Source organism: Cynocephalus volans, chromosome X (assembly GCF_027409185.1).
Source record: "Cynocephalus volans isolate mCynVol1 chromosome X, mCynVol1.pri, whole genome shotgun sequence".
Taxonomy (NCBI): Eukaryota; Metazoa; Chordata; class Mammalia; order Dermoptera; family Cynocephalidae; genus Cynocephalus; species Cynocephalus volans.
The window spans coordinates 164,449,838-164,468,154 of record NC_084478.1 but is presented as its reverse complement, the minus strand read 5'-3'; positions in this window follow the sequence as shown (position 1 = coordinate 164,468,154).

Below are 18,317 nucleotides of genomic sequence, written 5' to 3'. Positions count from 1 at the left end.
GGTGAAAAAAAAATCATTTCCAGAATTGTGTGTCAGCCAAAGCGCAGTTTTTAAATCATAAAATCAAGCCACCAATGCAAAGGTCACCTAACATAAAATTATGAGCATAACTAGGGGAAAAAAGTCCTTTATGTGTCAAGAACAGAAAGTGATTTTGTGTTTCTCTACAAAAATTTACAGTCAGCAGCTGAAGGCAAAAAAAGTCATAAATTGTAACAATTAAATCTAAAGTAACTTGCTTTTTCCATTCAGGTTCACAAAGCTTGATCAGAAAGTCACGGCACAATATGGACAGAACAAAAATCGATTATATTGTATAATGTTGAATATAGTAATTATCCTGATTTGAACATCACATATTGCACACAGGTACTGATATTCAATGTTGTACCCCACAGATGTGTACAATCAACAATGTTCCAATAAAAATAAATTAAAAATTAAAAAAATGTAAAACAAATTGAAAAAATAAAAATATATACATTTTTATAAAAAAATGTCATGGCACAGTATGAACAGCAAGTAATGAGTAAGGTAAACAAAATACATATAGTCTTAATTTTTCATAATTATTTCTTGTGTACAGCTCCTGTTAACGTCACTTATGAGGCAGAAAGAAAGGCATGAGAAAAGATCCACTGCTCCCCATCTGCTATCTACTAACAAAGGTGAGTTGGCCTATGAACAAGCCCACACTGTTCAGAAGCATTAAAGAATGGATTCACTTCACATACCCTCCATTTCTCATATCTCTCCTGATGGTATTGCTACTACTCACAATAACACAAATCCAAGTTCATTGATTGCCTACTATGTTATTGGCACCGCTTGAAGTGCTTTCATATGATATCTCAAACCATTTTTGCAAATGCTTGTGAGGTAAGTATTTATACACTTGTTTTATAGACTAGATGTGTGCACCTGCAAACACACACACACATACACATACCCACACACGCACACATACAGCAGGTGTCCTTAGCTACTATGTGAACACAGGTCTGCCTGAGCCTAGACTCTTATTCTCAACATCCTGTTGGTCTTGTTGAACACAGCAGCATCAGACCCTTTTCCTGAGTCCTAACTGAGAGCCTAGAACCACTGAATTTATAACTCATGGTTGGAATTATTTCTCCCTACATGGTTTATAATGTTTATTTCACACAGTTTTTGTCTTCTCCTTCCAAGAACAATGGGGAAAGTACTTGTTATGGGGAAAGACACAGTTATGTTTGCATTATGCCAAGTAGGTTATAAACTCTTCAAAGGCAGGCACTATATCTTAACAAGAATGTGTCTCTTCTCCCCAAGTTCTTGTCTCAGTCAGGATGCTTCTCTCTCCAGAGCCTATGAGAAATTTTCCATCCTTTTTTCCAGCTCTTCCCATGTTCCTCCCAAGAAAAGAGAAATAGTTAAACAGGAGGCAGAAGTCACTGTACAGGCAAGGAGTATTCTCTGACTCTGAAACCACCCTGAAAACAGAGGTCTCTTCTTCCGTTCCATGTGGCAAGCAGACTAAGCAGAGCTTTCCCTGCTCAGTGTCAGGAAAAAGCAGAAGCCAGCTCTTCTCCAGCTGCTCTACCCATGATGTGTAGTATGATGGTTAATTTTATATGTCAATTTGGCTAGGCCATGATGCTCAGATATTTGGTCAAGCCCTATTCTAGATGTTTCTGTGGAGGTAGTTTTTAGATGTGATTAACATTTAAATCAGTAGACTGAGAAAAAACAGATTACTCTTTATAATGTGGGTCGGCCTCATGCAATCAATTGAAGGCCTTCATAGAAATTTTGTCAGCAGACTGCCTTTGGACTCAAACTGCAACTAACTCTCTCCTGTGTCTCCAGCCTGCTGACCTGCCTTGCAGTTTTGGACTTGCCAACCTTCCACAATCACATGAGCCAATCCTTTAAAATAAATCTCTCTATATCTAGTTATACATTCTATTTATTTTATTTCTCTGGAGGATGCTGACTAATACGGTAGGGTAATTTGCATCTAGGATTAAGCTGATTATCCTCATGTTGGTTTCAATTCTGGGGGGAGAAAAAAGCAGGTGTGAGCAATTAGGTGCCTTCAGCACCCCGAATCATTTCCCAAATAATTTTATGTATCACTGAGTACTTTGTACATATTAAATAATAATAAATTAATAAATATTTAAGTGAATGAGTATGTGTTATAAATGTGGCTGACTTCTATTGCAATGCTTCATGCCACATGAGAGTTGAGTTTACCTATACTTCAAACAAGGGAGTTGAGATAATTGAATTTTTAGGAAAAGCTGGCCTTATGTTTTCATGCCATATAGAGAGGATTGCAAAGCTGACTGGGAGTTGGCAGTTATTCAATTCTCTTCCTGACATGTGAGCAAGATGTATTGGTTTTCTATTGCTACATAAAAAATTACCACAAACTTGGTGACTTAAAACAATACCCATTTTTTAGCTCACTGTTCTGTAGGTCTAAAGTCCAGCCGGCTCATCTGGTTTCTCTGCTTAGGGTCTCACAATGCCAAAGTCAAGGTGTCAAAAATTTGAAAATTAAAGTGAGCTAGATTGGGCTCTTATCTGGAGGCACTGGGGAAGAATCTGCCTCCTAGCTCATTCAGGTTTTTGGCAGAATTCAGTTGCCGGGAGCTGCAGGACTGAAGTCCCCATTTTATTGCTGTTTGTTGGCCATGTACCACTCTCAGCTCCTAGTGGCCACTCTTAAGTCCTTTCCACATAGTCCCTCCACATTCAAATCAGCAATAGTGCATCAAATCCTTTCTCATTCTTTGAATCTGAATTCCCCTTCTGCTACCAACTGGAGAAAATGTTCTGCTTTTAAAGGGCTTATATGATTAGGCTAGGCCAGTCGTCACAATTTCTTTATCTTAAGGTCAACTGATTATTAACTTTAATTACATTTGCAAAATTCCTTTTGCCATGTAACATAATATAATAATGGAAGTAACAAAAGAGGGGTAAAGGTCATGAGGGTCATCTTAGAATTTTGCCTACCACAAAGACTCATGCAGACTGTTAAAGGGAAATTATGCTAACCCTTGTTAAAACAGTAAGGAAGACTTTAAGACTATTTCAATAAGTTGGAGACTATTTCAATAGGGGAGAGAGACTGAACTCAACTCCAAATATTGCAAAGGCAGCTGGAGATTTATAGTTGATGATCAGAATGAGGGGATCAGTGTTTGGAAAATTGCTAAGAGAAATCAGAAAATTACAAAGAGAAACCTAATTAGGTACCAAAAGTAGGGGGATTCTTGCTAAATTGGCTGAACAGGGATTTTGCTACGGCAGGCCAAGGACCTGTATATCAAGAGTGGGAGTGGAGGAGCTTGATCAGACATCAAAGGTGGGAAGAGGAGCTTGGATAGAAAGGTGGGGAGGATTCTTGATAAACTGGCTTAGCAAGAATTTTTGCTAAAACTGGGCTCAGCAGACCAAGGTCCAGGCCTAGCTGAGAAGGTTCAGAGGAGACTGACTAAAGTTTGGTTAAGGAGAGAGTCTTTGTCAAGACATCTGATTGTCTTATAAGCAGGTAGGCTTACCCAGAGCTCAACATGTAAGTAGACAGAATAAGTGATTATCCATGTAATGATATGCAAAGGATTTTAATGAATTTCTTCAAAATATCTCCTTTTTTTCAGATGACCATGTGGTAGTATCCAAGGGAAGGGAGAGTGAAGAGGAAAGGGATTTATAAAAGAGAAGTGAGAGGGGTTCACAAGTAAACTTTCTCTTGGCCAATTTGCCTCCAGACAAGCCTGGTTATCCTCTATGGTGAATTATCTTCATTGAGATTTTTATAAGCACTTTCTGTTACAGGGCTTTGAGTTCTTTCTTATTTATAATCACCATGTAGCTAAGAGATCTTATGCAAATCAGCATAATGAATGCACAGGGTGGACTCTTGAACACATTTTTATTACAAACCATTCTTTTAAATCATAAAAAGTAAACCCAACACACAGAAAAAAGTTGTCAATACTCATTCCTTAGCATCATGGCCAAAATTTAGGATTAGAGTTCAAATTAATATCATAAGGTTGTGACACAGAGACAGAAATCAAGAACAGGTTCAAGTATGCATTTTGGGTTGAGATATCCCTCCTTCCTTTAAGATTTAAACATTGCTAATTGCTACCTTTGAAACATAAATGTGGAAACTAATAATATTAGGGCTGGAAGAGTGTTTAGAGATGACCTAGCTGCCCAAACCACTCAACATTCAGACAAACACACTTGGCTTAGCAGATGTCTAAATCTTTTCTTATGTGAAATGACAATTTTTCATGCTTATTTGAGTTATTCTAGAGAAATCTAGCTATAGAGTAGCTATTATGTGAGCTCAGTTTAATCTAGTTAGGCATGTGAAATATGACACTTAAGTGAAATAATCTCCACATCCTCAATCTTAGAGTTTTCTAAACAAAACATGAGGTTGGATTCCTCCATGATCTTGCTCATGCTGTTGACTAGGTCTGGAGAGGCTTACCTCACCATTAGGACTCATTCACCTCAAAACAAAGTTGAAGTGCTATCTTCTTCTTGTATCTTGCCTGGATCAGTCCTCTCATCCTACCATTTCCAAGGCAGAAAACATTGTTTCCTTTACTTTACCATTTATCATATAATGTTATGATTATTCCTTTAACTGTCTATATTTTCTTGAAGATCAAGGATCTTAGTTTATTGAATTTTATAATTCCCTCATCTAGTGCAGTATCTGGTACAAAAAATTCAAGTACTTGTTTGTGGAATTTGATTGATTTGGTTGATTGGTTGGTTTGACCGTTGATAGTTGGTTTGTTGGTGTTTAGGTAGATTGGCTAGATGGTTGGTAAGTTGGTTCATTGTTTGGTTGATTGGTAGGTTTTCCTAGATGTAACTAGATAATTCTTCCATTTCACCCAAGAGGTATAACCAAATAAGGCCATTGATTCTTTGTTCATGACTCTGTGATAGAAAACATGATTGTGAGTTCTCAAGAAAGCTGGATCTGGATTCAAATCCTGATCTCATCCTCCAGTATACTCTTAGGAACTGCAGCCTCAGCTGAAAAGTTGGAAGTCATAGACTTAGCAAGACTGTCAATTAACTTGACCATTTTGTTGAGGATTCAAGATCCAGCTATTATTTTTAGACTCTGTTTAGGAACTGTCTCAGTATGACAATAGATGTATACACATAAATCATTTTTCATGATATTCTTTAATCCCTGGAAGCCCTCCAAAACAGTTACATTTGGAAGCACAGCTTTATTCTCAACACTAGGAGGTGGTTACCCCTTGGAATTTTTGACTGCCAGTATATCTTTTTCTCTAAACTATATACTTACCACAGTCAGAACTCAACAATTTAAGTGGTATTTTCATTCAATTACATGAGAAAGCCAAAAAGATCCCACTTGTTTATTGTTTACTGAATAAAATAAATGGTTTCATATTGGTGCCTTACTGTAAGAGATAGTCCTTATGTATGCTGGAAACAAATTTATTTATAAACAATTTTATAGATACTTTCAACTATGGGGCCTTCACTGTCAACTTGTATCACAAAAGAGAGATTCAGGCTTTCAATTATAGCCAGTGCTCCAGGCTCCCACACCATCACACAAACGTTCAGTCTTAATACCTAATCTGTCAGAATGAATCTCTACCAACTTCACGTAACTGCCCCCAGTCATTCCTTGCCTACCCCAAATTTGAAGCCAATTTAGGGATGCTTCTCAGTACTTTTCAACTCTGAACAAAACTGTCACAAATAAGTAACTGTCACATCCACAAAGTCTCGCCCATAGATGTTTGTGGAGAATGAGGGTTATGATGATCTTTGTGTTCCTACTTAAAACATATAGAGTATTGTAAATAGAAAGACCCAGCCTTTGCTTGGTTTGTCTTCCACTGTCAAGACCAGAGAAGGAAACAGTAATAAGCTTCCAGGCATTTTGTAAGGTTGGTCCCGACATTCACTACTCAAAAGAGACATTTTTCCCTCAAAGAAAAGGGATTTCCTCCTAGAGAACCACAACAATGGGGTGGCAAACAAAGGAATACCTTAAATCCATCTTCCACTCCAGCACTTCTCAAAGTTTAAAGCGAGAATGAATCATCTGTCAAGCTAAAGTGCAGATGCTGATTCGGCAGGTCTGGGATGAGGTCTGAGATTTTGCATTTCTAATAAGCTCCCAGGTAAGGCCTATGTGGCTGGTCTGCAGATCATGTGTTGAATACCAAGGAGTTTACCCTGTCCCCAAAATACCATACTCCTTCCTGCCTAGAAGCTCATCTCTGTCACTACAGATGGACCTGGCATTTGTCACCTTATTTATTTTTTCTTCCTTAGGTTTCTATCTCTCTCTCTCTTATTCTTTTTGATACACATTATTCCAAATATCTATTGTTGTTTATTAATATTCTCTGTGCTTTTTTATTATATCACTTTTACTGGAAGACAGAAAATGCTTGTTCCCCCAAGAAGTTGTTTAGTTATTTTTCCCATTGAGTTTGGAGAATCCCTTCTAGTCCCAAAATACAGCTGCCCATACACAGCTGGGGCAACCCAAAGTTCTGCCCAAGAGTACAATGGTCTTAGTCTCCTAGGCAATCAAAAGAACCACAACAAGAGCTTTCCTGTCATGACTCTAGGACCATATAATTTCTAGATGAGAAAGTTAAAATCCTTTTCATATTGACTAAGCCTTCCAACTAGTACATAGTGAACAGATTTTCCAGGATACTTCTGACTTCAAGGTTTTTCTGTCTCCTTAATCCATTAAAAATGTCCTCCTAAATTCCAGTATTTTTAACCCAAACTTACTGCCTCTCACATCTACATGCATCAGATATACCTTCATCATGTGCTCTGAGGTTTATTTTGGAACATTTTTAACACTTAAGAGCGAGTTAAAATTCTCAGCCAGGGAGCCCTTTCAACTAATCCCTCCTCTACTGTTTCATTCTCTGAAAAATCCAGGCCTTCAGAAACATTTCTGTAAAGACTCCATTGAGGGAGGCATGATAGAGGTTTCTGCCCTAAGCTATTGGATTCACACTTAGAAGGATCTGTCTCCAGAATACACTAAGTTAAATTCCTCCCACTTTCACCAAAAGAGGGCTTCAAAAGGCTTTTCAAAGAATGCAGTCTTTCCCAACTCTTTTAACTCATCATGAAAGTGTCTACAAGCCAGTGATGATGGTTGTACCACATTATTATTCTCCATACTATCAGAAGAAAAAGCTGCTAACCTATGTTGAAAGTCAGAGCCCACAGACTTTTGATCAGTGAAGACCTGGGCTCCTGTCCTAGTGCCGTCATTGACTAGCTGCATGAACTTTGAAAAAGAACTTACCTACCTGAGACCTTATTAAGTGTTGTGAAGATTAGATGCATGTGACAGATTTATTAAACCTAGCACCTGGCAGAGGGTAAGTTGTCAATAAGGTTAGCTATGATCTTCTTTGTGTCTCTGTTTCTGTATCAGAAAACAAGGATGATAGGTAGTTCTGCTAAATAAGATAAGTAAGGTAGCACCTACCTCATAGGGTTAAATACTGTGATATATGTATGTTGATGTAATGCACTTAGAACATTGTCTGGCACATAATAAGTGCTATATAAGTGTTATTCATTTATTATTCCATCTATAGTGTTAATAATGATGATAGTAATTACAGAGCCCCTTCAGAGCAGGGGACCGTAATACCTGACTGCATTAAGCTCCAGCTTTTCTTTGAGGAGTCTCTTGAGTATTTGAACCCCATAGAGCCAGCTGATTCTGTCGATGGGTAAGCATATGCCCAAGCACAGTGATTCCCAACTTTAGATTCTAACTGTAAGTTTATTAAAAATATAGCTCTTATCTCCTTGGTTAAATTTACTCCTAGGTATTTTATTTTCATTTTTTGTGGTTATTTTGAATGGGATTACTTTCTTGATTTCTTCTTCAGCTATTTCACTATTGATGTATAGGAAAGCTATTGATTTTTTTATAACAATTTTATATCCTGCCATGCCACTACACTGAATTCTTTTATTAGTTCTAGTGCTTTTTTGGTGGAGTTGAGAGGGGAAAGACCTCTACAATGAAAACTATAAAACATTGGTGAAAAGAAATGAAGAAGACACAAATAAATGGAAAGATATCCCATGTTCTTGCGTTGGAAGAATTAACATCATCAAAATGTCCATATTACCCAAAGCAACCTACCCATTCAACACCATCCCTATCAAAATACCAGTCACATTCTTCACAGAAATAGAAAAAATGATCTTAAAATTTGTATGGAACCAAAAATACCCCATATATACCAGCACCTTGGGGCCTGCCTGGGAACTGTAGGCTTGGATCTGGGGACCGGACCCCACTCCCACTTCCAGGCAAACTGCACCAGTGCCTCGGGGCCAACCTGGGGACCTGAAGCATGGAGAAGGGGACTGGTCCCCCTCCCACAACCAGGCACACCAAGCCAGCACCTTGGGGCCTGCCCAGGGCCCCGAGGCAGGGAGAAGGAGACCAGACTTCTCTTCCACAACCAGGCAAATGGAGCCAGCACCTTGGGGCTCACCCAGGGACCCGGGGCATGGAGTTGAGAACCAGACCACCCTCCCACAACCAGGCATAACATGCCAGCGACTTGGAGCCTACCCAGAAACCCGGGGCATGGAGAAGGGGACTGGACCTCTCTCCCACAACTAGGCACATTGCAACAGTGCCTTGGGCCTGCCCAGGGACCAGAGGCATGGAGAAGGGGACCAAACACACCCCATTACCAGGCATACTGCCAGCGCCAAGGAGCATACCAAAAACATCACCTCCATATGGGTGGCCCACCACAGCCACCACAATAACCATGGCTGCTGCAAAAGCAGCTAGACGCCACAACTACCACGCAGATGGTCTGCCAGCCACTGGAGTGCATTGACACAAGGAGAATCACCAGCAGAGACAAAGATAAGAAGAGGATGTCTCTTTCCATAAAACCCATTTCAGAGTGACAGTAGAAGCATCTTCTCTATGATAATATTGGGGGACCCGATCATATCTCTCAGCATTGGACAGATCATCTAGGCAACAAATTAACAGAATAAACATTACTCTTTCAGAAGGAGAGAAGAAATCTAGGGTAATTAGAGGGGGGAGGGGGAGGGAATGGGGGAAGGGGAAAGATTGGACAAGGGGCATAAAGAATAATTATAATTTGTAAGAATATATATGCTAGTAATATTGATTTAATCTACATATCTCAATGTTCAGCCCAAAAAATATGTATAATCGACTTTGATTCAATAAATAAAATAAATTTAAAAATAAATAAATAAATAAAATTAACTATTCATATTTTATTGTTTAAGCTATCCATATTTTATGCCCTTTCTTGTATATATGTTATCTTGCTCATGTAGTCGAGAGAGAGAGAAATACAAGTCAGTGAGTACCACATTTCTGGTTGAAAGGAAAAATTTATTGCGGCCTAGGGAGATCAAGGGAAAGCTTTACAGAGGGGATACATTTTAAGCTCAGTTTTGAAAAATAAATAGAACTAGAATTGAGAGGAAAATGCATCTTGTTTATGTATTCCATAAATACAAACCTAACAAAGAATAAATGTTTAATAAATAGTAAGTGGAACCAACTACAGAAAAAAAATACCACATATAGATAAAGCAATCGTGAACATAAAGAACAAAGTTGGAGGCATCACACTTCCTGACTTCAGAATATACTGTAAAGCTATAGTTACCAAAACAGCCTAGAACTGACATGAAAATAGACAGATAGACCAATGGAACAGAATAAAGATCCCAGAAATAAACCCACACACTTACAGTCAACTGATTTTTAATGAAGGTGCCAAGAGTAAAACAGACTCTTCAATAAATGGTGCTGGGATAACTGGATGTCCATATGCAGAAAATTGAAACTAGACCTTTGTCTTTCATACTACACCAAAAAATCAACTCAAAATGGATTAAAGACGTAATTTTGAGACCAGAAACTATGAAACTACTAGAAGAAAACATAGGGGAAGTGCTATACAAAATGGGAGTAGGCAGCACTTTTTTGATCAAGACCCCAAAGACACAGGCAACTAAAGTAAAAATACAAACAGGACTACATCAAACTGAAAAGCTTCTGCACAGCAAGGCACACTGTCAACAAAGTGAAGAGATAACCTACAGAATGGGGGAAAGTGTTTGCAAACTATACATCAGAAAAGGGATAATATCCAGAACTTATAAAGAACTCAAACAACAGCCAAAAAAAAAGAAAAAAAGGGAAAGAACCTGAAGGACCTGAACAGACATTTCCCAAAGAAGACATAATAATGGCCAACAAGCACATGGAAAAAAGCTCAGCATCACTAATCATCAGGGAAATGCAAATTAAAAAACAATGCAATATCATCTCACCCCAGTTAGAATTGCTATTATCAACAAGACAGAAAATAGCAAACGCTGGCGAGAATGCAGAGAAAAGGGAATCCTCCTATGTTGTTGGTGGGAATGTATATTGGTACGGTCACTGTGGAAAACAGTTTGGAGGTTCCTCAGAGAACTAAACATAGATCTACATTATGACTCAGCTATTCCACTACTGGGTGTATACCCGAAGGAAATGAAATCAATATGTCAAAAAGACAACTGCTCTCCCATGTTCATCACAGCAGTATTCACAATAGCCAAGAGATAGAATCAACCTAAATACCCATCAGTGGATGAATGGCTAAAAAAACTGTGGTATATATACACAATGGAATACTATTCAGCTGTAAAAAGAAATGATATCCTATCATTTGCAACAACGTGGATGGAACTAGAAACCATCATGTTAAGTGAATTAAGTCAGGAACAGAAAGACAAATACTGCATATGTGGAATCTGAAAAAAATAAAAGTGGTTCCCATAGAAGTAGAGAGTAGAATAATGGTTACCAGAAGTGGGTGACGGGGAGGAAAAATGGTGCACTAACGGGTACAAAACTATACTATCTACCATAAGTAAATCATTGTGCAGTATATGCGTGTATTGAAACAACACGCTGTACCCAATAAATATGTACATGTAAATGTTAAAATTTTAAAAAGAAAGAAAGAAAGAAAGAAAGAAAGAAAGAAAGAAAGAAAGAAAGAAAGAAAGAAAGAAAGAAAGAAAGAAAGAAAGAAAGAAAGAAAGAAAGAAAGAAAGAAAGAAAGAAAGAAAAGGAAAAATACAGCTCTCAGCTCTCAGAGCCCCGCCACATCAGAGAGAACAGAACTAAGGTTACCAGAGGAGGGAAAGGGCGGGGGAAGGGAAAAATTGGTAAAGGGCCACGAAAAACGATTACATGGTATAATGCTGATTTGAGCATCACGTATTGCACACAGATAATGATATTCTACTCTGTATCCCACAGATATAGACAATTAAGTTTCAATAATAATAATAATAATAATAATAAAAAGAGCTCCACCACTGACCCACTAAATCAGAATATTCAGGGCGAGGTGAAAGCATCCTCATTTGTAAGGAGGGCCACAGGCTTCTGATGCGTGTCACATTTTGAGAAGCACTGCTTTAGTTTCTCATGGGCCTTTTAAACCCACGAGACCATTGATTCTTCCACTATGAAAGTCATCCAAAGTCATACTCACTCAATGGGCAAAACAGTTTCTGAGAATGGGTAGGGGCACAGGAACGAGGTGATTGGGTGTAGAAAAATATGAGTGACAATGACAGATGGAAAGATCTGTAATTATCTTGAAGCAAAAAACCTTAGAGGGAACTTAATAATCCTGAAGAAGTAGATAAAGGGAGACTCTATAGAAATGAGGATGCCCGTTTGCCTATCTATTCAGGATAGAACAAGACAAAGAAACCAACAGTTTGTTTAGACAAGCTACAAGTCAATCAGCAGGCATTTATCCAATGAGTTAGAGGATCTGCAAAATCTTTATATATAATCTAATACTTATACACACTTACCATGTGCCAGACACTGTTCTAAGCACCTTTAATATTGACTGTTTAATGTTCTCAGCAAACTGGTGATGAAGTATTGCCCTTATCACCATCATCCCTGTTGTTACACATGACAAAACTAAGGCAGAGAGAAACTAAGTTCTGTGTCAAATATCACACAACTAAGAAATGTTGGAGCAAGCAACATTTTTTATTTTAAATTTTTATTTATTATTAGCATATTCATTCTTACGAACTGTGATCGTTCTTTATGCCCTTTCCCCAACCTATTACTTCCCCAACCCACTTCCTCCCTGCCTCCTATCTCTAGTATCCTTAGGTTGGTTCTCTCCTTCTGAAAGTTCAATGTATTGTGGTCTTTTCTTTCTTTCTTTTCTTCATTCATTCCTTCTTCCTTCCTTCCCTCACCCCCTCCCTCCCTCCCTCCCTTCCTTCCTTCTTAACAGCCAGTTATGAGTGAGAACATGCAGTATTTCTATTTCTTTGTCTAGCTTATTTCACTTAATATAATTTTTTCCAGACTCATCCATGTTACTGCAAATGGCAGAATTTCGTTCTTTTTTATGGCTAAGTAGTATTCCATTTTGTATATACACCACATTTTCTTTATCCAGTCATCAGTCGATGGACACTTAGGTTGGTTCCATATTTTGGGAGCCAACACCTTAACCCAGACACTGTCATGCTAGAAGCCAGGCTCTTAACCACTACTTTATACTACATCTAATCCTAATAGACCTTTACAAATAAATAAAAAATAAATTGTCTCCAGATTTCCTCCAAGCCTGTACTACTGTTGTCTGGGTTTATTTTTCTATGACATCATCAATACCACTGAGCAGCTAGCTTAGAGTCAAGAACGTAGAATTATGTGCTACTTATTTATAAGATGTTGAAAATTTTTTCTATGCCTTGATTTCTATATCTGTAAAATGGGACCAACATCTTTTAAGATGCTAAATATCCATGGCATAATGATATATAAAGCTTAATGGCATGTACTACCCAAAAGATTTATAAAGTGTTACATATTAGCTAAATATATGAATGCACTTCAAATTTTGTATTAGTCCATTTCATACTGCTTATAACAGATTAACTGAAACTGGGTAATTGACAAATAAATGAAATTTTTGTGTTACAGTTTTGGAAGCTGGGAAGTCCAAAGTCCAGGAGCACATCTGGTGAGGGCCTTCTTGGAGATGACTCTGTACAGAGTCCTGTGGCAATGCAGGGTATCACATGGAAAGAATGACAAGAGTGCTTTCATGTGCTGTCCTCACAAAGTCACCAGTCTACACCCATGATTACCCATTAATCCATTACTCTGTTAATGGATTAATCCATTCCTGAGGGCACAGTCCTCATGATCCAATCACCTTTTAAAGGCCCTACCTTTTAAATACCATAATCAGATTTCCCACCAATTAAATACTGTTAAAATGGATATCAAGTTTCCGACACATGAGCTTTTGGGGGACACATTCAACCCATAGCAAATCTTTATTTCTCCCTAGATGGGTGCATTTCCACATCACAATGAAGCTGTTTTGCTGCCTTCGGTTTTTCTATTAACTGTGGCAAATATTGCTACATATGCTGTCTGTTATATGTATATGGATTTCAATCTGATTGTAAATTAATCATGGAAGTTTTTCCAGCATTACCACAAGCTATCAGGTGGCAGATTAAGTGGTTTGTAATGATGATTGCTCAGTAAGTTGATTGACAGTAAGGTAATGCATCAACCTGGTCTATTACTAATATAGCATGTCCTTTATGAAATATGGATTACTGATTTAACAAAATAATAAAATGACTTTGGGACAGAAGAACGCATTGAACATACTTGGATTAATAACTGTGTCAAGTTCTTGCCTCGTTCTTTCAGAGTTTGAAAGCATTTAGACAATACTTAGTAGGATGGGGAAAATAAAGCTGTTAGGTATGGACTTTCTCCCTAAAAAATTTGTCAAGAAGTTTGGGGTCCACCACTGCTGCCGTGGGGCCTGCCTGGGATCCTCAGGTACGGAGCTGGAGACTAACAGCTCCTCCTGCAACCAGGCAAGGAGCACACTAGAAACACCACTTCCATGTGACCATATTCACCACAATAGTCAAGGCTGCCACAAAAGCGGCTAGACACTACAACCACCAATGAGATGGCCTGCCAGCCACTCAAGTGCATTGACACAAGGGGAGTCACCAGGAGAGACCAAAGGAGAGGATGCCTCTCTCAACAAAGCCCATTCCAGTGTGATAGAAGAAGCATCTGCTCTGTGATAATATTGGGGGACCTGAACACACCTCTTTCAGCACTGGACAGATCATCTAGGCAACAAATCAACAGAGTAACCATTATTCTTTCAGAAGAAGAGAAGAAACCTAGGGTTATCAGAGGTGGGAGGGGGGAGGGAGAAAGGGATGGGGGGAGATTGGATAAGGGGCATAAAGAATAAGTATGATTTATAATAATAGATATGCTAATTATATTGATTTGATAAAATGTCAATGTTGAACCCCCAAAATATGTATAATAAATTAGGATTCAATTAAAAAATTAAATAAATAAATAAAATAAAATAAAACAGAAGTTTGGGGTCAACCAGTGTGTTACAGAAAAAGCAAGGGGTGAGTTACTAAATTAACTGTACAAGGCTGTGGTATGCATGCTCAAGATGGTCCAACATATGTAGAAAGTGAGACAGATCCCAGTGGAGGTTGTGATTCCCTCTCTTCTTTCCTGTGTTATTTGTAGTGAAATAGGAAGATCAGGAATGTCAAAGTGTAAGTTTGTATTTTGCTGTCCTGGACCTATGCACTAAATTGTTTTTTAATTAATTGGAATGGTCAGAAAGAGGTTCTCTGGTTAATTGAACACTGGAGAATGTTAGGGATATTCTATTGCCAAGAATGTGTGTTTCTTTTAATATACATGTCCCAGATGATTCTGAAAGATGATCTTATTTGTGAACCACCACTATATGCCATATGCTAATGGATCCTCAATTTTTGAAGAATGAAAATGAAATGTGTATCACTGAAACTACACTGAATATAAATTCATTTTCATTTGATGATTTGTAAAATAAAACAAAATATTGCTTTATCTCTGATAGGTCACTATATTTTTCTTATTCACTCCTCTGGGTAGAAAACATATAGGAAGAATAAATGAATTTCCTGTACCAATCCAAGGAAAACCCTCAAAGTTGCTTGCATACAAAGACCCTGCGTACTGAATGTTCAATATATGGCTGGACCTCTTCCACCTGGATCTCCAGAAACTCAACCTTCAATCAAGGTAAGGAGATGTTGGAGGTAGTTAGAGAAAGTATTGAGATGATAAGGAACTGCTTAACAATGAATTGGGAATTCCCAAAGGCAGAAAGGAAAGGCTGAGAAGAGGGAAATGAAGGGAAGAGTGTGCCAGGGTGGAACTACAGAAGAGAATAACTGAGAGAAGAGGTTTGGTTTCCAAAAGGGAAATATTATTCCCAGACTGTCAGATCCCCATGAGCAGGAGTGTGTATCATCTCCGAGACTCCACACAAAACCCACTGGTAGGCACGCAATGGTGTTTGGATAAATTTTGAATGGCTCTTGAAGAGGAAATGAATCCTAATTTGTAATGTTTGCTGATTTTGTGGTGTAAAGTTACCAACATTATCTCACTAACACAGAGTTGGCAAGAGAAGTGCACAATCAGTTCTTGCAAGAAGGTATGAGCTAGCTCCAGCACACCACTGTTGTTCATTAAACATTTCTTAAATTCACAAAATGAATGTAACTTTGGAATTGGAAGAGAGGCAAGAGGAATGTCTTTTCTTCTAATTCACAAATGTTCATGTGTATGATTAATCATGATCATCAAACAAGCAGATTCTGGCTTTGAATATGATTCATAATAATGGAACTCATAAAGAATAAATATGATCATTGTCCCCCTCTATCCTTTTGGTTTCACACATATTTTGGCTTCTCTCAAGTAGAAAAGGGCAGAGCCTTACAAAGTACAGTGCCTTGTCTATGTACCCTTTGTATTTTCATACCTGGCCACTGATAGATGGTGGATAGGTGCCATCTTCAGCTTTTAACTTCAAATAGATTGGAACTTGATATTTAAGTTTTGTCCAGCCTGAATTCTCTGGGATTAAATTGACTATTTTACTAGGCTGTGCCACTACTTGTTACAACAATTTTTGTGATTCTACTTAAGGTTAGTAAACACCTCAGATCAGTTGTATTAAAAGCCAAGACCAGAAGAGTAAGCACAGGAAAAGAGTGGGCACTGAGCCAGTGCAGGCCATCAGGGAGAAGCTGGGAATCCAACCTATTGGAGGAATGAAGCCAGGCAGAAGGCTAATATACCAAGAGATTGAAAAATGTCCAGCAGAAAGAATGAAGCTGTAAAATACCCCCAAATAGCCCAAGAAATTCTGAGCAAAAAGAACAAAGCCAGAGACATCACACCACCTGACTTCAAATTATACCACGAAACTATAGTAACCAAAACAGCATGGTACTGGCATAAAACAGACAAACAGACCAATGGAACATAACCGAGAGCCCAGAAATCGTCATGTATTTACAGCAAACAAATTCTTGACAAACCCAGAACTTAAAATGGGGAAAGGAGAGTCTTTTCAATAAAGCATGCTGGGAAAATTGGATATCTAAATGCAGAAGAATATAAACCCTTCTCACTCATCATATACAAAAATCAACTCAAAATGGATTAATCACTTATATATACAACCCAAAACTATAAAATTGCTAGAAGAAAACATAGATAAAATGCTTCATGACATTGTTCTAGGCAAAGATTTTTTTTTTTCTTTTTTGTGACCAAGCCAATCCTTGGCTTGGTGTCGCCTGCACCGTGCTCAGCCAGTGAGCGCACCGGCCATCCCTATATAGGATCTGAACCCGCGGCAGGAGTGCTTCTGTGCTCCCAGCACCGCACTCTCCAGAGTGAGCCACGGGGTTGGCCCCAAAGATTTTTTAGATAAAACCATGAAAGCAAAAATAGACAAATGGGATGACATCAGACAGGCTTCTGCACAGCAAAGGAAACAATCAACAGAGTAAAGAGCCAGCCTGCAAAATGGGAGAAAATATTTTCAAACTATACATCTGACAAGGGGTTAATAGCCAGAATATACAAGAAATTCCAACAATTCAACAGCAAATAAATAAATAAATAAATAAATAAGCTGATTAAAAATAGGAAAATTACCTGAGTACACATTTCTCAAAAGAAAGACATACAGGTATATGAAAAAATTCTCAACATCACTAATCATCAGGGAAATGCAAATCAAACCCACAATGAGATATAATCTCACTATAGTTAGAATGGCTATTATCAAAAGAACACAAAATAACAAATGCTGTCAAGAATGTGAAGAAAGGGGAACTCTTATACATTATTGGTGAGGATGTAAATTAGTAAAGCCATTATGATGAACAGTATGAATGTTCTTCAAAAAATTAAAAATAAAACTACCATGTCATTCAGCAATTCTACTACTAGGTATACATCCAAAGGAAATGAAATCAGAATGTCAAAGAGCTACATGTACTCTCGTGTTTATTGCAGTACTATTTAAAATAGGTAATATATGAAATCAACCTAAGTGTTCATCAACAGATGAATGGATAAAAAGTGTGATACATATGCACAATGGAATACTATTAAGCCACAAACAGGATGAAATTCTGTCATTTGGGACGACATGGATAAATCTGGAGGACATTATGTTAGGTGAAATAAGCTGGGCACAAAAGGTCAAATATTGCATGATCTCACTCATATGTGGAATATAAAAAAGTTAATTTTATAGAAGTAGAGAGTAGAATAATGTTTATCAGAGGCTGGGAAGGGGAAGGAGGAGAAAGGAGAGGAGAGATGGAGAGAGGTGGGTCAGTGGATACAAAATTACAGTTGATAGGAAGAAGTTCTGGTATACTAAAGCACAATAGGGCTATATAATTAACAGTAATGTATTGTATATTTCAAAATGGCTAGAAGAGAGGATTTTAAATACTCTCAGAATAAAGAAATGGTAAATGTTTGAGATAATGGATATGCTAATTACCCTGATTTGATCATCACACAATGTATACAAGTATTGAAACATCACACTGTACTCCATAAATATGTACGATTATGTGTCAATTAAAAATAAAATAAATTTTTTAAAAATGTAATTTAAGTTTAAAAAAGAAAGAATGGAGCTGGTCAAGAAGTTGAAGGCCTTCTGCAGCGGGGGTCTTTTATATACTTCCTGCCCAAGGTAGGAATCTGAAAGCAGAGTATGCTCTACAACCAGAGGTAGGAGATCCGT